The sequence below is a fragment of the Drosophila serrata genome, unplaced genomic scaffold, assembly GCF_035046125.1.
Source record: "Drosophila serrata isolate PLE 108 unplaced genomic scaffold, ASM3504612v1 contig_190, whole genome shotgun sequence".
In the NCBI taxonomy this organism is placed as follows: Eukaryota; Metazoa; Arthropoda; class Insecta; order Diptera; family Drosophilidae; genus Drosophila; species Drosophila serrata.
The window spans coordinates 642221-663171 of NW_028257088.1; the positions used below are offsets into that span (position 1 = coordinate 642221).

The 20951-nt window shown below is 34.9% G+C and overlaps 1 long non-coding RNA gene across 1 annotated transcript; it reads left to right on the plus strand.

Annotated features, from left to right (window-relative positions):
* Positions 1-7617: 7617 nt before the first annotated feature.
* Positions 7618-8757, plus strand: LOC147644299 (uncharacterized). The gene is made up of 2 exons (XR_015270825.1): positions 7618-7898; positions 7977-8757. It is a non-coding gene; the product is annotated as an uncharacterized LOC147644299 (long non-coding RNA).
* The last annotated feature ends 12194 nt before the right edge of the window (positions 8758-20951 follow it).

Here is a 20951-nt window from a genome sequence, read left to right on the forward strand (position 1 = left end):
ATATGACTTTTTCGGAGGGAAATAACTTTTTTTCTTCTATATAATTTTCTCAGGGAAAAGTAACTCAAATTCCTTGAACTCTTCATAAAGTTAGATATTTAAAAATATATAAATATTATTTGCATTTACAATTGTGAAAAAATTGTCAAACACGAGAAATAATACGCTTCCGCTTTATTCAACTCGCCAAACCAAGAAGGACAGTCTCCTTCTTATCATGATCTCTACATCGGCTTAACATAGGTTTCTATAACATAGGTTTAACATTCTAACATTAACAGTGTGACCCTCTAGTAGCATACCACACAATGTTAAAAAGTGATCTTTTTATGAGGTTTGCTTAGTAACTTAACACAAAGTTAACAGAGGGAAGTTATTGCAAACTTTTTTATAAGTGAATATTGGAGTCTAAAAATGTACATCGGCTTATCATTGGTTTATATAACATAGGTTTAACATTCTAACATGAACAGTGTGTACCCCACAATGTTAAAAAGTGATCTTAACTTAACACAAAGTTAACAGAGGGATATTATTGCAAATTTTTTATAAAGGAACATTGAAGTCAAAAAATGTCCAGCTTCTCTTAGAGTGATCTTAGCTTAGTAACTTAACACAATTTTAACAGAGGGAAATTATTGAACATTTTTATAAGTGAATAATTAAAATGTACATCGGCTAAACATAGGTTTAACATAAAGCATTAACACACAATGTTAAAAAGTGATCTTTTTTATGAGGTTTTCGTAGTAACTTAACACAAAGTTAACAGAGGGAAATTATTGAACATTTTTTATAAGTGAATAATGAAGTCTAAAAATTTTCAGTTCCTCTTAGAGTTATATTCTAACATTAAGTTGGATTCATCACCATTTCCTTTTCTTTTAATATCCCTTATTTCGCTCAGTGTACGTGTGTGTGCTTTCGGGGGCGTTACTGTCTGTCTATAGAAATGCATGAATGTATGGGGAATGGGCGAGCGCGTTACGCCCTAATAACCTACAAAATAGTTGGCAAACAACTCATTCTCTCCTCCGCCTCCGCCCTCCTTTTGGGCCACATGACTTGAACTATGCAAAAAACATAGAAAAAAAGTAGAAAAAATCGAAAGAGATACGGAAAAAGGAAAAGGGGGAAATTGCTGAATGAAAGCGCAAAGCAATGACACCAGCAGATGTAAAGAAAAAAAATAAAGGAAAATAGAAATGGCCCCTAGACTAAAGCGGAACAAACATGGATTTGCCGTCTTGCCTTGATATTTCTTTTTTCTTTCTTATCCAAAATGAACCGAAACGAGTGGAAAGCAAAGGAAAACCAAAAGGAAAATCAAGAGAAGCTGCAAAAGAAGATGGCCAGAAGTTGAAGTTGGCTGAACAAAGTGAATTTGAAAAGAGTTGAATGCAAATATTCTGTTATCGATATGCTGATTTAGAAACAGGGAAAACATTTTCCAACGAAGGGAAATATTTGAAATTTATCGGGAAAGTTTGAGAATGATTAGAAAAATATGAATAAAGCAAAATTAATCTTAAAATATATATTATGTTAAACTGATTTATATATAGAAATGTATTTAACATTTTATATAAATTCTAATCTATTTATTAGTTATTTATTTGTATTCCATTTCCATTTTACAAAGGTTTATGGATTAAGCTCTTAATTATTATTTTGTGCTTTTGACTTATTTAAACTTCATGAACTATTTAAATGTGTGATAATTCATTTAAACTTTTATTTAATTGTTAAAAATTAATGTTGTTTTATTGTATTTTTGTTTACAATACGATAAGGAGTCGAAGCTTAAATTGATCATAACTAAGCCATAAATTCTTTAATTTCAATTCGGAAAGCTTTCCTATGTTAGTTTTGATTACGTTAATTAATCTGCAAACTCAGTTTAAAACTTAAAAAAATTAAAATTTTTTTCAATTTTTTCTAACAATTTTAATTTAGAAAAAATTTGAAAAAATATTTTCAAAATATTTTTTTTGCCGGAGGTGGCTAGATTGATTCAGCATTTGATGCTGATCAAGAATATATATGATTTATAGGGTCGCAAATGACTCCTTCACTGACTAAAGTTATATAACCCTCTGCAAGGGTATAAAAATATATAAATAATTTAAATTATACTATTATAATGTTTAAACGTCTTAAAATAATATATCTCCTTTAAAGATATTTGTTCTTTGAACCCTATTCTTTATTTCAACTTCAGTTCCCACTAATTAAATAAATATTTCTAAATTTAAATTTTTAAATTTACACCCTAATCTGTTTGATATTTTTCAGTTCAATTAAATTCTTAAATAGCTAACCCCAAAAAAAAATTATTTTATTTAATTTCCCATTTGTTGTTTGAGTTTTATTTCGTGTTCGAATGACTGACTGCACGCTCGATACACTCACTCTACTCACTCTATACTCACTGTACTCAATGCAATCGATTGCTGCTTTCACTGGCTCTCGATACAAATTCAATTCATTCCACGGCCCCAAATGCATTTGAAATATGTAGAGAACACACACTCCAACACACTCACACATGCGTGAGTGTGTGTGCACACACAAAACTTTGAATCAGGCCGACTCAAAATCCAAAACAGATAACTTAATTTCACAGACACGGGCAACAAGGGGGGAAAAAATAGTAGCAAAAAAAATGGAAAACTGAAAATGAAAATGGAGGGAAATCAAGGCAACTATCTCTTTCTTTTGCAAAGCGAAAGAGCAAAAGAGAGAGTGAGAGTAATTGAAAATTCTGCCAGTCAAATTGGCGCTGTCAAGTGTCAAAAAATGCAATTTTCACTTGCGAAGTGAAGTGCGGGGGTCAAATAGGGCTTATCTATGGGGAATATAGATTCAAATATATCTATACATATATAGTATGTAAACTAGCTCAGCTATATCAATATCGTAAAGTGTGTAAATCATAAAGTAATTCTGGGCCAACACACAAAAAAAAAAATAAATAAGAATAAGAATAAGAAATGTGGAAAGCTTTACGACACTTGGCCCTGGGAAATTATGTCAAATTCAAGCTCAGCCAACCAAAACAGCCAACAACAAGGACCCCGGGAGCAGCAACCCAAGACGGAGCAAGGACCAAGGAGTGCAGGCCAGGCCGTTCCAGGACTCTCCAGAGTCAAGAGCCAAGCAAAGTCGGAACGTGCAAATGAAATTTATTGTTATGACTGCAGTTTAAGCCTCGACAGAGACGGAAACTTGGAACCAAACCGAACCGAACGTAGACGGACGCGGATCCTTGGACAAACTCACATGAGCAAGGATTAAATTGCTCAAGTTAATATTGCTGTTACCAGAGGAGGAGAGAAAGGATAAGAGAGCGAGCACTTTAGCAGCAGGAAAGTATGCTACATTTTCTGCTTCTGCGAAAACTTTCTTCTTGAGGAAAAAAATCTGTAGAAAATTCCAGCTTGACTTTAAAGTCTAGCTTTGATTTTATTTCTGTTAAATTATTTTACCATTAAAAAAAGAGCTGCATTGACTTTTCCTGCGCCTGTCCATCATCAATATATATATTTATTTATTTGTTATTTTTTCAGAGTCGGCAGACTCTGACTCCATTTCGTTTCGTTTCGTTTCGTTTGTTGTTTATTAATCATTGGGGTTCACAGCAATTTTCCTGCCAACTCATGGTAAATAAAATGAAAGTTTTACGTTGAACTCTTCATCATCGGCCTCAACTTGAGTTGGCAAACTTTCTCTCTCACTCGTCCCCTCTGCTCCTTTTTCATTCTTTCTGTGTGTGCATCTCTGTTGAATTCACCTTCAATGTGTTAAGGGCACTGAGAAAAATAGTTAGGTTAGCTTAAAATTAAGCAAAAAAAAAAAAAAAATAACAAGACTTAAGTAGATTTTCATTTATAATTTATTTTTATAATTTTAATCCTTATGGAAATTCAATTTGTGGAAATTCGAATATTGTTATGACACTTTTTATCGATTAACTGCTTAAAAATATTATTAAAGTCTTTAGAATATTTTAGAACAAGTTTTTTCATATAGCTTATGGCGTTAAAATATCCTTACAGTATCTAAAATATATTTTAAATCATATTTTCAAAAATATTTGTGATAATTTAAAGAGATGAAACACTTAAAAATTGTTCAAAATACCAATAAATGTTGCATTAAATTTAAAGGAAGATACATTTATATATTAGTTAAAACCTTTCTTCAAAATCTTACTAAAATATTCAAAACTTTTTAATCTATACTTTAAGAACAATTTATAATAATTAAATTTTAAAGAAATGCTTTAGAACTTTTCTCTCAGTGCCTTGTTGGCGTGTGGTTGTTGGTGGTGCCAAAGGCAGTTTAGATTTGCATTTGGGAATTCGTTCCCTGACTTTCCCCTCACTTTGGCCAAACTACTACTATATGTGGGCTAAAAATATAATAAAATTTGCCTTTTCGAAATTAGTTGCACTTTGCTCACGTTACACTCCAGGGGCTGTGTGTGTGTGTGTATGAGGGGGGTTCTTGATTTTCCTAGAGGGGCAAGAGGAGGTTATTTTAAGGCAGTGTGGGGTTGTGACGCCACTTGCCCTCTGACCTCCTCCACACACTCACACACCCCCTGTGTGTGGGCTTTGTTTTGGGGCAACAAGAAGAACAACAAAAAGGCAAATAAAGATGTGGCAAGCGGAAATTTAATATTGATTGTATGTGTGTGTGAGTGGGTGTGTGTGTGTGTGTGCATGTGTGGAAGAAGTATCTGTGAGATACTCGTATCTGTGTACAAATGGTTGCGCTTTCAGTAAATTATCATGATATCTCCTCGGCCCTGGAATTTTCGGCTTTAACTTTAGTTTTGCGGCTTTCGGTCATATTTTCAGCTGCTGCTGTTGCTTTTCCAGCTTTCCACCCGCCTTGTATTTTCCCTACTGTTTACTTTCCCTTATTATACCCTTTGCAAAGGGTATTTTAATTTTAGTCAGAAGCTTAAAACTTTGTGAAGGAATCATTTCCGACCCTATAAATTATATATATTATTGATCAGCATGAACAGGCGAATCGATCTAGCCATGTTTGGCGGTTAACATTTTTTTCGAAATTTTTTGTTCAAAATTTGTTATTAAATTTTATGTTGTCAAGAGGTCAAAAATTGACAAATTTTAAATTGAGTAAAACTTAAAATCTAAATATGCAGATTTGTTAACCTTCTAAAAACTAGCACAGAACAGCTTTCCGAATGGGAATTATTACATTTTTGGCTTAGTTATGAATTTTTTAAACTTTGATTTGTCGCAAAAAATGTTCATATAAAAGTATCGATAAATATCGGCTATTATAAACTTAGTTAGAAGCTTGTAACACTTGAAATATTAATTTCTGACCCTATAATCCATATATATTATTGATCAGTATGAACAGGCAAATCGATCTAGCCATGTTTAGCAGAAATAAATTTTTTCGAATTAATTTTCGATATTTTATGACTAAATTTTACATACTTAAAGTTTCAAAATTTGATAAAAATTTAAATTTGAAGAATTCTAAAACTTAATATGCAGATTTGTTAACGCTGTAAATACTAGCACAAAACAGCTTTCCGAATTGAAATGAATGCATTTTTGGCTTAGTTATGAATTTTTTAAACTTTGATTTGTCGCAAAAAATTTTCAGATAAAAATATCGATAAATATCAGTATTTTAATTTTAGTTAAAGGCTTTTAACTCGTTAAGGAGCCATTTCCGACCCTATAATTCATATATATTCTTGATCAGCATGAAAAACTGTATCGATTTAGCCATCTAAGACAGAAAATAAATTTGACCAATTTTTGCTAAAATTTTATGTCATTAAAATTGAGAAAAATTTTAGAAAAAAAAAATTATTTTTCAAACTTTAATTGAGTATGCAGGTTTGTGAGTATTTTAAAAACTAAAATGGGACTGCTTTCCGAATTGAAATTAATACATTTTTGGCCTAGCTATGAGTTTTTTAATCAAAAATTTGCATACAAAAATACAGATTCGAATACTTCGAATATTTTGATCGATTTCCAATTCATTCCTCCAATTCCATTGCAAAATTCGAGGGTATATAAAGTTCGACATCCCAAATTTACTTTCCTTTTATGTTTTTATTTCTATTTTATTTCTTTTAGTTGTTGTGTTTGCCTTTTCTCTGCTTCTGTTTTGGTTCCGTTTTTCGGCAAAGTTAATTAAAATGCTTAGTTGATTTCCTAAAGGGATAACCAGTTGGTCGTTGTCTAGGCCAAGTGCTGTTGTGTTTTGTGTGTGTGTGTGTGCGGGTGTATTTATTTGCACTTGTGTGTGTGTGTGAGTGTGTGTGAGATGTACTTGTGGGTCTCATAAATGTTTTTTCGGTGCTTAGAAACACACACAGACAGAGTGAGAAAGAGAGAGAATGGCTCCTCAATTCATTCACACTTTCGAATTCTGTGAGGAAAACTTCACTGGCATTTTCATTTCGTAGCGAGCTTTTTATTCTGTCTGATAATAGTTTATTTTGCAATATGGAATCAGGTGTTGTTTATATTTAAAACAAACAAACTTTATAAAAAGGATAAGTTTCTTCTTTTTAGTTTTTTTTAGCCTGCTAAAGTTTAAATAAAAGTTTGGAATATTTCAAATTAAACTTAACTAAGTAAATGATAAAAAAAATTAAAATAGATTAAATTTTCCTTTTAATATATTATTATAAACTACCAAACTCTTTCCCACAAGTCATCATTAAAACCTCAAAAATATTTCAACCTTTAAACTTTCTCTAATAAATATATTTCCCTGCAACTATCATACCCTCTTTTTAGTCTCTATCTTTTTCCTCACATTCTCGCAAAAGTTTTCCCAACCACAAAACTCACACAAAAAAATTGATAACTGGAAAAAGGAAAATTCTGGCAACTACATTTGGCTGACTGCAATCGCTTTTCGAAATTAGACTTGATTGAGAACAAGGCCGATAAGCTTTATTTCGTTGTGCCACCTGAAATTGCCTGCGGTTGTTTCGTTTGCTCGCCTTTTTTTTTGGTTTTTGTTTTTTTTTTCTTGATTTTCCGGTTATTTTTTTGTTGCTCATGGGTCAGGAAAAGCGATGGCTGACAGGAGACAGCGGACAGCGGACACAAACAGCGACAGCAATGGCGATAATTAAAAATAATTTGCTGCCATGCTGAATAAAACCGAGACCGAGAGCGGGACCAGAAACCAAACAAAGTCAAAAGTGCCCAGTGGCAGTGTTGCCGGAAATCGGCAGCCAAAAACTGTTGAAATCTTTATTGACAGTCAATAATTTTGCATTAAAAGTGTAGTTTTTTTTTAAAGAGTTCTGTTATTGTTTAAAATACTTAAATCTATATATATAAAAATGCTCTGTTCGTGTCTACATCCTTCATAGACTCGAAAAGTTCTGAACCGTTTAAGCCCAAATTTTTACACAACATGCGTTGAGGTTCCAGCTCGGTTATTGACTACTTTTGATGTTGATAGCTTATCTGCGGTTGCGAATATATCTATTTTTTTTAGTTTTTCCCCGTGCCCCTACTACTGCGCCCTCTACAAAGCATTTCCTGTCAAACATTAAAAACATATTGAAAGAAGAAATTGGATATACAAATTTTATTTTTTGTTCAGGTTCAGTAAGAAACGAAGTCATGCCACCAAAAAAGTCGAGATTGGGTCGTTGTATTCGCAATACAGAAGCAAAAAGACGTAAGATTACGAATATGACTGACGAAGAACGGGCCTCCTTCCGAGAGACTGAGCGGCTGAGAGCAATGCATGGGAACGCGTTAATATTGCTCGCAGGGGATTTCAGACAAACGTTGCCTGTGATTTCCCGATCGACACCAGCTGACGAGATAAATGCTTGCCTGAAATATTCTATATTGTGGAAACATGTACGTACATTACAGTTGAAGACGAATATGCGTGTCCAGTTACAGAACGATGACTCAGCCGACGTATTCTCACGACAGCTACTGGACATTGGGAACGGAAAGCTGCCAGTCAATGAGACGTCGAGAAAAATAGTATTGCCCGGGAATTTCTGTAATTTAGTTACATCGAAGGAAGAACTTATCCAAAAAGTGTTTCCCAATATCCGAATAAATAATAGGAATCACGATTGGCTCAGTGGACGAGCGATTCTCGCTGCCAAGAACAAAGATGTCTACCAGTTCAATCATGTAATCCAAAAAAGCATAGAAACTGACGAAATTACATATAAGTCGATAGATACCGTTGTGGAGGCAGATGAAGCAGTTAATTACCCTACCGAATTTCTAAACTCACTTGATCTGCCTGGAATGCCACCACACATATTAAAATTAAAAATAGGTGTGCCGATTATCATGCTCCGGAATATAAAACAGCCGAAACTCTGCAACGGTACGCGACTCGCAGTCAAGAAATTGATGAACAACATAGTAGAAGCAAAGATCATAACTGGTCCTTTCAAAGGTGAAGATGTCCTCATTCCTAGGATTCCTATGATCCCGACAGATACACCGTTCCAGTTCAAGAGATTGCAGTTTCCCATTCGTTTGGCGTTTGCAATGACCATAAATAAAGCTCAAGGTCAATCTCTGGAGTTGTGTGGTCTGGATTTGGATGAAGATTGTTTTTCACACGGACAATTATATGTTGCGTGTTCACGAGTCGGAAAACCAAAAAGTCTTTATATTTACGCGGAGAATGGAGAAACAAAGAATATTGTATACCAACAAGTATTACAGAATTAAATTAATTTGAAAATGATTATTTTTTGTTTGACTTATTTCTTATGCGTTCAACCACAATATGCCACAGAGAAACGTGGCAGTCCATTTGGAGAATGGTCAACGTGTCTATTTCACAGAAAAAAATGTGCAAGAAAGAGTCCTGAATCGGCCAGCGACAACTCTGACTGCCTTCTTCACCTTATGCCAGGAAGATGATTTTGCCAGAACCTTGATGTATTCAGAAGTGCCCTCTTAACCATAATATGCCACAGAGAAACGTGGCAGGGTACAGCTAGTATTTTCATATATTTGTACATATTTTTAATGTTCTTACACACCTTTTGATCTAGTAATTAATGAGAAAAGTGGTAAAATGATATAAAATATATACAAAATTATATGAAATAATAAATTTATTTAGTAAGCTTTAGCTAAAAGTTACCATCTCTCTTGCTTAACAAAATTGAGGGAAAACCCGGGCTTAAATGCAGGACCTGCGCTGGCAGGACGAGCTGCAATAGGACACTCGACGGCACGGAATCCGCAAACATGCAGGTCTCATCCTGAAACAAACAGGACATTGCCTACGAGTTGCGTTTTGAATGTGTGTTTGAATTTGAGTTGGGTTTTGGGTTTTGGATTCTGGTTCGGGTTCGGGTTCGGGCTTGGGGGTCAAATGGTGGAAGTAAAGCCGCGCCCAGCTCATGATTAAAGCTCCAAATGCGCGAAGTCACACAGATGTCAGGGATGCACAGGGAAAAATTGGGATAACATTGAACAAGAAATTTAAAAATTCTATTTAATGTTAAAGTAAAGTAAAAAGGTTGAATCATTTAACACAAGATCTCTTGTGAAGATATTTTATTAAGAAAACTTTTAAACTTGAGTTACAAGTTTGCTTAGAATCAATCATAAAGTCAGAAGGAGAATAAAGTATGTCTAGATCGATTCGGCTCTTTAAGAATATGTGTTATAGAAATAGATATACTGCAGCAAAGCAATTTAAAACTTTGTTTTGTAATTATAAATGCTTTATATTTCCAACAAAATGAATATTTTAGCATTAAGAATCACATATTTTGAAATCTTTTCAACTTAATTGCCATAATTTTTCTCAGTGCTATGGAAAGCGAAAAATGTGACACGAACTGAGCTCCGCTTCTGCATGCATTTCTCTCTCCAGTTTCCTGTTTGTTTTTCCCTTCCTTTTTTTTTTAATTTGAGTGACACGAAGGTGAAGGCACAAAGTGGTTTGCCCGATGCCCAGACATTGGAGCAGAAGACATGGTCTCCGGCTCCTCTCCGGCCTCCAGTAATCGGGAGTAGAGAGAGGGATACTCCTCTTGTGGAGGAGTTACCCTTCGGTGACAGAGAAGGAAGCACTTAATGCAAGTGAAATGCAGCCAAAGGCAACGTCACTGGGTCGATGGGTTGTTAGGTCGCCGGGTCGATGGTTTTTCCTTCGTTTTTCTCCCTTTTTAGACACCGCCCTTTGATTTTGCTGCAGTTTGGGAGTGCAGACAAACGGACATGCAGAAGGACATGCAGACAGGAGGACCAACTGGCATACGGGAGACATGGACAAACGGACACCACATGGACAACTAGACATTTAGACTTACGAACCAACCAGGCAGGCACCAGGACCTACAGACATTTAGACTTATGGCAAAAGGATATACGGACACAAGGACATGCGGACAGAGAGAGAGAACGAGAGAGAGAGAGAGAGAGCAGACGTCACTCAGTCAGACAAACAGCAAACAACCAACAGGCGAACAACAAGAGGCACTGCCTCCATTAAATCAACCATCACATCCGGTCTCCATCCCTGACCGAATCCTTAAAAAGGACCTTGAATTCGGGCAAGCAATAGAGCTTAAATTAGCCAGGATTCATGCTTTTTCCCTAAATCATAGTTTCTTTATTTTATGAATAATATTTAATAGCTTTAAAACTTGGTTTCAATTTTAGTAGTCGAGGCACGATTGTTGTTGTTCGTTTTTTTTTTTTGCACAGAGGAGCAATAAGTGGAACAAGGCAAACTGACAGGGACACTGAAAGGCGAGACTCCTTCAGGATATGACCACCATCACAGGTCCTGTGATGTCCTGTGTGTGTTTGCGCCATTTAATTGCGTCAACGTCACCGCGACGGCTCAGGGATGTGTTTTCCCCTTTCTCCTTTTGCATTTTATTTTGCATCATACTTTGTTATTAAATACCCTTACTAAAATTAAATTTATAAAATATAATTTAATCAACATTCACATTTTTGAATAATTTATAAATTCCCCTTTTTAAATGATAAATAAGGCTAAGTAATAAGTTGCTGCTTAAAAATCTGCTTAATACAAAGTAAATCATTTAAAACCTAAGAAAAATAACAAGTTTTTCGGTTCTAATAAGCATGAAATAAAGCTCTTAAGAACTCTTTTTAATATAATTATCATTTATTTAAAAACTAGTGTGACTTTAGTGTCGCCTTGATCAACTTTATTATTTTATTTCAGTGTCCTTTTGGTGCTCGTCCCGCGTTGTTTGTCAGGTGACGACCTCCGTTGGTCGCGACCGGTCATCCTCCTTGCGGCTTTTCATTCCTTTCCTTTTCTTTTCTTTACTTTTCATTATTTTCCGGTACTTGCGGACTGCCAGAGTGTATGATATGCCCATTAATTGTGTTGTTTCACTAGGGATATATGTGACTTTTTTGCAAATATATAAATTTATATAAATCAATTAAACAAACTCTGAGAAAAATCATGCGAAACTATGCTGTAATCTTTGAATATATTTATATATATTCCTTGAATTTCGATCACTTAATATTTATCAGGACTTGCAAAAAAAATATGTGGCAATATTTTGCCTGGCAAATGTGACACCTCGATCACTTGATATTCATCTGAAATATATATAAAAAAACCCTGATGGCCTGGCAATATTTTCCCAATGCCTGGGTATTCCAGTATCGGTTCTTGTTAATTTTTTTATTTATATATTTTTTTTCTGTCCCTGCTGCAATTATTTTGTGCACATTTCGCGCTCGCTGGTCAACTGACAGTCAACGCATTGCGATTGCCATAATTTATGCATAAGTATCCAGGAAAATATCCAAGCATGCAGCTGTGTGCGTTCAATAAAATGCGAATGGAGCAAAAGTACGAGGGGGAAATGGGCAGAACACAAAAAAAAAGGGAACCAAATTGTTGCCAGAATTTTCCATTGCGTGTGTAAAAACAAAAACAAAAAAGAAAAGTGAAAATCGCAACGCGCACACGGCGGTGACTGCAACAGTTACAACAACGATGTGGGCCGAAAATATGTGCCAATTTTTATTATGCGCTCAGTCAAACGGCAAAAGCCACACACACACACACTCGCACACCACGCACAACACAATACACACACACAACGGTGGACATACTGACATAAGAGGGTCAAAAAAGTGGCTAACCAATTGGACATGGGTAACCACGAAGAGTACAGTGGGTTCAACTTAAGTGGGAATTCAATTTAAGGGAAATAAATATATATATATCGAAAGAAAAAAGCTGTTATCGGAAAATATCGATATGAATATTGAGAAATTTCGATAGACTTTAATTTATAGGAATTTTTGAATATTGAAAGATATTGCATATCAAATAAATAAATATCTAAATAGTATTTATTTGCTTAATTTTTCGATTACATTGCTTCGATATATTATAAGATATAGGTATTGTTATCGGGTAATATTGATATTAATATCGACAACATTTGTTAAACTTTGATACATAGATTTTATTAATATAAAAACATCTTATAAACTATCTAAAAATTGTACTTGAATTTATTTCTCTCTTGTTTCGATTAAATTAATTCATTCATTATTATAATTCCATTTTTTCCCCTAAATAAATACCCATTTAACATAGTCAAACATTTGCTGGCGCCCAAGGTGTTAATTTTAAATGTATCAACACACAAGTTTCCCAAGTAAATACAATATTTTATTAAAATAAAGCCAACTTTTGGGATTTACACGACAAATGTGTGGGGGTGGTAAAATCAGGGCAAAGGTATCATGGAAAATCCCAATCTATCGATAGGCCTGCCCCCCGCTGTTATCGAATTGAACTTTTTGCGGTTGATTACCAGTTGTTGTGTGTGTGTGTGTGTGTGTGTTTTTTTTAACGTACTTAAATATTTGACGAATATTACGAATATGCAAATTGAATGCAAAATACGTAAATATGCGTTGTGCAATTTTTTCATCGAATTTTGGAACGAGTACGCGAACACACACTTTGTTCGATAATTTTCCAGGCGAATTTTTAACTAGACAAAAAAAAAAACAGAAACTATTTTCCCTCCCCCCAATAAATGTCTGTATATATAGTATATAGTATATATATATATTTGTATACTATATGCGGGGGCTATATGTGGCGATAGTTCAATATTCATTGGCCGTAATTTGATTGAAATAAGTGAAGCGCGCCTTTATGCGTCGCCCCACTGAGCAATGAACTCGTGGGTGGCATCGGTATGAGTTTTTCGGGATGGGTTTTTCGGTTTGATTTTGTGGCTCCATGGGGGGGGGGGGGAGAGGGGGTTAGTGCTATGTTTTTCCAAGAGGGAACTATATAGTCGTAGTGGCTCAAAGTTTCATCATAAATTTGATGAAGCATTTCGACCTGGTGGCTGGTTGGCTGGCACAGGAAATTAAAATTATCGTGCATGTTTTCCGGCTTCTCCTTTTATGCGAACGCACACACACACACACACACATTGTCACCTTTTTTTTACACACACTTTGCACTTTATGCATCCTTTATAGTCCTGGTAAAATTAGATCAAGCCATTCTGCCTGATTATGTTGATTAACCTGAATATATAGCCATAACTTTGAAGCACCGTGTACATGCCTGTGAAAGAGAGTGTGTGGGGAATGTCCTTGTAACAAAAAAAAAAAAGGAAGCAAAGGATATATCATATTATTTTTAACCTAAACATACAATTTGTACTTTGACTTTAATGTTGTAAAGGCTTTTAAAGCCTGCTTGTATATATTTACAATATTATACTTTAATTTATAATATTTATCAAGGATATATTCTTTATCTCCAGCTTAATGTCCCCTGACTTTATTATTCCTTTTGCCAAGCAATTATTATGATTACACATAAAAAACTAAAGGCGGCTCAATGTATTTACCACACACTTTGCATTTAGATTTTCCCGGCTTTTTCCAGTTCCAGTGGTGAAAATGTGACCCCGATACACACACACACACACACTCGCACACCCACATGCTGCCGCAAAGTTTCTTCATTAGAGTGCAAAACTGTAAAGCAAATATCGTGTGCGGCTAGTTTAAATGTAATGAAATAAGTTCAGGGAAAAGTCAAGGAAAAAGGAGAATGAGTCGAGGGTAGGTTTAGGTAGGTGTCCGTCCGTTCCAGTTCTTTTTTTTTTTTTCGGGCTGCTCCTCGGGGCAAAAGTCAGTGTTGTTGTTTGGCTATAATTTCGTAGAGCCTGGTCGCTCATTAAATTTCGCGTGGTTACCAAAATGATAATTAAAATGCGCCCAGCAGCAGCAGCTGGAGCTGGAGCAGGAGCAGGAAAATCAAGAGGAAAAACAGGACGAGGAGGAGGAAAACGTTGCCGCAGCCGTGCATCATGAATTATGCCCAAGCGCCACTTAACACCCAGCGAAATCTGAATCCGCATCCGAATCAGGACCTAAATCGGGGGACTCCCAGAGCTCCTTGGGTGCAGGTCATAAATGCTCCCGATTCGGCTGCTTTTCCAACCCTTTTCCCCTCATTTTCCACACTCCATTTCCACCTCAATTTCCCCCCCCCCCATTTTCAGCTTAATTTTCCAAGCTCACCTGCTCGACTGGGGCCAACGTTGCGTATGCTTGATACAGTAAAGCCAGGCAGCTTTAAACATTATTCCTCCGAGTTTATTGTTGTTATTTCTCAATGGAAATATAAATTTGTGCATTTTATAATTTTAAATAACACCTGCATTTAGTTTTGTTATTTATTCCAAAGCTTATTGCAGCTTAAGTGCATTCTCTCATGTATTTATGTTTAAAACAAAAGTATTTTGATTAAGAAGAATGTTTGGATAGCATTTAAAATATGCATTCAGATGGTTATTAAATTTATAAACGAATTTCTTAAAGGCTTAAAGAAGTAAAAGCAACACCAAGTACTAGTTTTATTATGCATTTTAACTTATTTAATAATTGCGTTTGAATAAGGTTAAAAAAATCCTTTTATTTTGTTTTATTTAATTTTCAACAAGCTTCAAATAATTAGCTGCCTGCAAATCCTTTCTTTTTTTTCTGTTTTCCATTTATATTTCATCCTTAAAGCGGATTTAAACTGTTTGCCTAATAACAAATACAAAAACTGTTGTTCAATTGCAGCTGAAAATGATGTTCAATTTAATAAAAATTATTTTAAACTGTAGAGTTAAAGCGGCTGCAATTGGTGCAATTTTAATTAAGTAATTCTTTGGCAGGGGGAGGGGATAATAATTATGGAAAAATCATTTCAAACGTGGCCCAGATAAGTAGGCTATAATTAAATTTCGAATATTTGCTGGCAAAATAATTGTTTACTTTGCGAATAAATGCTGTAAAGTGTGCTTAACTTGCCTTTTACCTTTTTTGCGTGCGTGTGAGCAACCCGCTGTGAGTGTGTGTGTGCCTGAGTGTGTGTGTGTTGGCCCAGGTGATGTGATTTATTGCATTGCGGTAACTTTGTGGTATCGCTCCTTTGTGTGTGTGCATGTGTGCCCCCTTTTTCGCTTAAGAGACAAACCGCTAATTTGTTATCATTTATCACCACGCTGAGCACGTGTGTGTGTGTGTGTGTGTGTGTGTGTGTGTGTGTGTGTGCGAGTGTGTGTGTGCTTATGGTATGCGTGTGTTTGTAAACAATTTGTAAATGTGTTACATTTAAACCCTAAAGTAATGTCTGTGCAACGCCCCCGCCCATACACCCCAATAATTCCATCCTTCTGATTTTGTCATTGTGATAAATACCTTGACGTCAGCGTTACACGGGGAAAATATAGATGCACTTGAAGAAAATGTATTAAAAACACAAATAATTTAGATTTCTTATATGCATTTAAAAAGTAGCATGAAAAACAGTGAAGGAATCATTTCCGACCCTATAAATCATATATATTCTTGATCAGCATCAAAAGCTGCGTCGATCTAGCCATGTTTGGTCGAAAATAATTTTTTCGAAATTTTTGTTCAAAATTTTGTCATTAAATTGTTTCTTGTTAAATGGTGAAAAATTTACAAATTTCAAATTTTGTTAAACCTTAAATCTAATTATGCAGATTTGTTAGCCCTATAAAAACTAGCACAGAACAGCTTTCCGAATCGAAATTGATGCATTTTTCGTTGAGTTATGAATTTTTTAAGCTTTGATTTGTCGAAAAAATCGTCATTTAAAAATATCGATAAATATCGGTATTATAAATTTAGTTAGAAGCTTGTAACACTTAAAATATTTACTTCCGACCCTATAAAACTTATTTATTCTTTATCAGCATGAAAAACCGAATCGATATAGATATGTCTGGTGAACATTTTTGTTTAATTTTTTTTTTCTTAAAATTTTCGGATTAAATTTTATATGGTCAAAACTGAAAAATTGGCAAAAAATTTAAATGGCGAAAATTGTTAAACAAAATACGCAGACTTGTTACCATAATAAAAACTAGCACAGAACAGCTTTCAGATTTGAAATTAATAGATTTTTGGCTTAGTTGTGAGTTTTTTTTTTACCTATGATTTGTATAAAAAATGGTGAAATATTTTTTCTCTCAGTGTCTGAATGTGTGCTGTGGCTTATAATTTATGAAGAGCACAACGCACAGCAGGGGGGTTTGAGGGAGATTTGGTCCAGTCGCTGAATAATGACAGCGGAACAAAACCAAAAGATAAATATTCTTTATGGAATGGCGGCGACACACACACGCGACACACACACATACAGCACATATAAACTCACTTACACACACATGCAAACAACAAAGGAGCTGGCCAAAACAAACAGACAGACAGAACATGAGGAGAAGGCAGGAAGCACCTTGGGGAATTCCGATTGTGGCCCTTTTCGTGGCAAATAATTTTTGGATTACAATTGCCCAACGCCACACCGCCCCCAAAAACCACCCCCTTTCACCCCCTAAGACTTCAAGGCCGTCATTAATTTAATTGGGGGGAAGGTAAACGCAACAAAGCAACTGTCAAATCGATGTCATTAACCAATATGTCGTGGAAATTTAATTGTTTATGGTCAGAGATATATTGGTAAAGCAAAATAAATAACAGATATAAAATATTATCTAGAATATCATGTAATAAATGGGGTCATACAATATTTTATATTTTTATAATAATAAATATTTATTTTATTTAAATTACAAAAAGACAAAGGCAAGAAAAATATATTTTAATAAATAAACAGTTGAAAATGGTTATATTTTATATAAAAAATATATTATTTTATATTATTGACTTGTGAAGAAAATAAATATTTATCGTTATATTTTGAGAAAATTTTTTAAGCAAAACTAAAATTATAAAACGCATAACTTTGCCAAAAAAGCATTAATTTTGATTCGGAAAGCTTTCATATGTTAGTTTTTATTAGATTTATAAATCTGCATTTAAAATATAAAATTAAAAAAAAAAATTAAATTTTTTCCAATTTTTTTGCTCCAAATTTAAAAATGAAATATGTACAAAAAAATGGTAATTTTTTTGTTATCCCAAAGATGGCTAGATTGATTCGGCTTTTAATGCTGATAAATAATATATATGTTTTATAGGGTCGGAAATGAATATATCAAGTGTTTCAAGCTTCTAACCAACTTTATAATACCGATATTTTTATATTACGGTTTTTTCGACAAATCAAAACTTAAAAAATTCATAACTCAGAGAAAAATGCATCAATTTCGATTCGGAAAGCTGTTCTGTGCTAGTTTTTATTGATGTAACAAATCTGCATATTTAGATTTAAAGTTTTACAAAATTTTAAATTTGTCAATTTTTCACCATTTAACAATACAAAAAATTATGGCAAAATTTTGAGCAAAAATTTCGAACAAAAAATTTTTGATCAAACATGGCTAAATCGATTCGGAATTTAATGCTGATCAAGAATATATATGATTTATAGGGTCGGAAATGACTCCTTCACTTAGTTTCAAGCTTCTGACTAGAATTATAAAGTTATAAAAATTAACCAAGTAACTAGGTTTTTGTCATTCGAAAAGCTACTCAGAAACGTCACAACCCAAGTAAATCAGCAGAATCAGTATTACTCCAACTTCACAACGTAAAGCATCCTAAAAAGTGTACGCATAACAGTACACATATAAAAGGAAATATATCCGATAAATAAATATATATATTTTTTGAAATAAATAATAATAAAGAAGAATTCAACATGTCTTCAAGCAACATCAGGACTCTCCGCAACAGTGGAAATATTTCCCGATACGAAATCGTTGCCTGGATCAACAAGAACCTCCAGCATAGTGAAGTAAGGCACGTCGAGGATCTGTGCACCGGAGTTGCCTACTGCCGGATGATGAGTCAGATCTGCCCCAGTTGCATCAACCTGAAGCAGGTGAAGATGATGCCCACGGGGAAGAATGACTACGAGGACAATCTGTGCCTCCTGCAGGATGCCTTTGAATACATGGACATCAAGCAGCTGGTGCCCATCGATTACCTCATTCAGGGTCGATTCAAGCATAATTTCGAGTTCATTAAGACGTTCAAAGAAATCTATGAAGCGAAGATTAAGCAAGCGGAAAAGAAGAAAATTGCGAAGCCCATTAAGCCCAAGACATCGCGTATTTCAGCCAACAGGAAGAATTTGACCGAGACAAAGTCCTCCTTGGTCGAAATTGCAGACAAGGAGGAGAATAAGAAAGTGCAAGATATTCCCGAAGAAGTCCCAATGCAAGTGGAACCGGAAGTGCCTCTGAAGGTGTCACGTTTATTGTGCAAGATGAAGCCTACGATCAAAGCAAAGCTTCAGGATAACACTAAGTTCTTGGATGAATTTTCGAACAAGAAGGAGGAGGACTCCAAACCGGATAAGAAAATGCAAGATATTCCCGAAGAAGTCCCAATGCAAGTGGAACCGGAAATACCAATGAAGGTGTCACGTCTTTTATGCAAGATGAAGCCTACGATCAAAACAAAGTTACAGGATAACACACAGTTCTTGGATGAAATTGCAAACAAGAAGGAAGATCCTAAATCGGAGATGAAAGTGCAAGATATTCTCGATGAACACCGGATAATGATGAACCTGGAAATGCAAGAGGAACCGGAAATACCACAAAACTTGTCGAGCCTTTTAACCAAGAGGAAACCTTCGATCAAATTAAAGCCTCAAGGTGAAACAACGACCAAAGTAACAGACAAGGCAAGAAAAGTAGAATTCAATACGAGGCAGGAAGTGCAGTATTATTACAACGACGATTTCATGATGGATTCAGAAGAGAACTCGGAGGAAATACAGAGCAACGAAATACAGGATAATGAAGTTTTCATGATCTCTTCGTTTGGGCAAACTTATGAATTAAAAAGGGACATTCTACAATTTTCGGATGCGCCGGGATTATTGGAATCCCCTTACTATTACTACTTCAGTCCAGGATGGAAAGGACGACGATGGCGTTCAGAGGGATTTCTGCTTGCCACCCATCTAAGTCCCTCATAACAATTTTTCAATACTTTATATTTTGTATATAAACAACAAAATTAGTCATCGATCGTGAAAGGAAAATTAGGGATAGCAAAAAGTGGCCTTCAATAAAAATATTCGTTGACTTGGAAAAAAATTTGAATTTATAATTAATTTGCTAGATTTTTCTCAGCTTCGCTTATGAATATAAAGTTAGAATATTTCCATCTATTTCTATCGATGGATAGATAAAACTTAAGGGGTTACACCATTGTAGATAGTTTATATATCAAGTTTCTTATGAGGTTTAAAAATTAGTTTTATTTCTAGAAATTACTGAGGCGTTTAACATTTTTCTAGATATATTATTAATACTCCTGCATTTTTACCCTTTCCAAGTCAAAAATATTAAAATCAATATATATTCTTTTATCTCTTATTTGAGAGAGATTCAAGAATTAAATTAAGAACTCAAATTGAAAAACCTTTGAAGTTCAAAGTCCCGCAACGATCAAAAGGGTTCAAAGTTAATGAAAAATATATATTAATAATAAACAACTCTTAATAAATTTAAACCCACATCAGAAACACTCTGGGGCTTAGTTTTTCCACCAGATTTTCTTCTTTTTTTGTGGAGGGAAACTCGAGTCGATCGATGCGTTACGAAGAGATGCCAACTTGTCGGGCATTTCCGCAGAGCAAAGTGAAATTCCAGACATGCCGGGAATTGTTTGCTGGCCGGGGTTTGCCTAACGACTTAAGTTTTCTTTTCTTTCGTAAAACGTAAGCGTAAACTCTTTCTCCTTTTTCTCGGCATCCTTTTTCTTTTCTTTCCCTTTTTTTTTTTGGCCATCTTTTTTGGCGGGGCATTTGTTTACCTTCGTTGCAGGTAATTTCTCTGCTTTTTTTGTACATTTTTACGCTCTGCGGATGTTGTTTTTGTTCCCCCCCAGAGGCGGGGAATCCCCAGTGAGACCATCTTAAAGTTGAAATAAGAATGTTTCACTTGAACTTTAATGAAATTTCCACAGACACACACAGGTACAGGTACAGGACACTCGTCCTCGTCCTCGTCCTCGTACTTGGGCACGGGGCCAAAATGATCATATGCATATTTCATAAGGCCTTTTTCATTTCGTTTGCTTTTCACTGGGAGTTATGGTGAAATTTTTACAACCTCAGATGGAACTGAGGTGGGGTTTTCTCTTACATTTCCTTTTTGGTTTTGCTGGGAGATTTCCAGGAGCTGGAACAATAAAAGACGGAAGCTGACGGCTGATGTGCCATAACGGAATGTTGTTGCCGCCATTTGCCGCTCCTTTTCTTACCGTAATTTGTCGGTGATTCATTTTTCCAGCCCTCCGACCTCCATTTGTCCCTTTTTTTCTTTCTCTCTCTCTCATTCTCTCTCTTGTATTATTATTTTTTCGTAAGGATATTATTTCTTCATCTGAAGGTACTAGAGAGAGGGTCTTGAGTTTCTACGCTTTATTAAATGC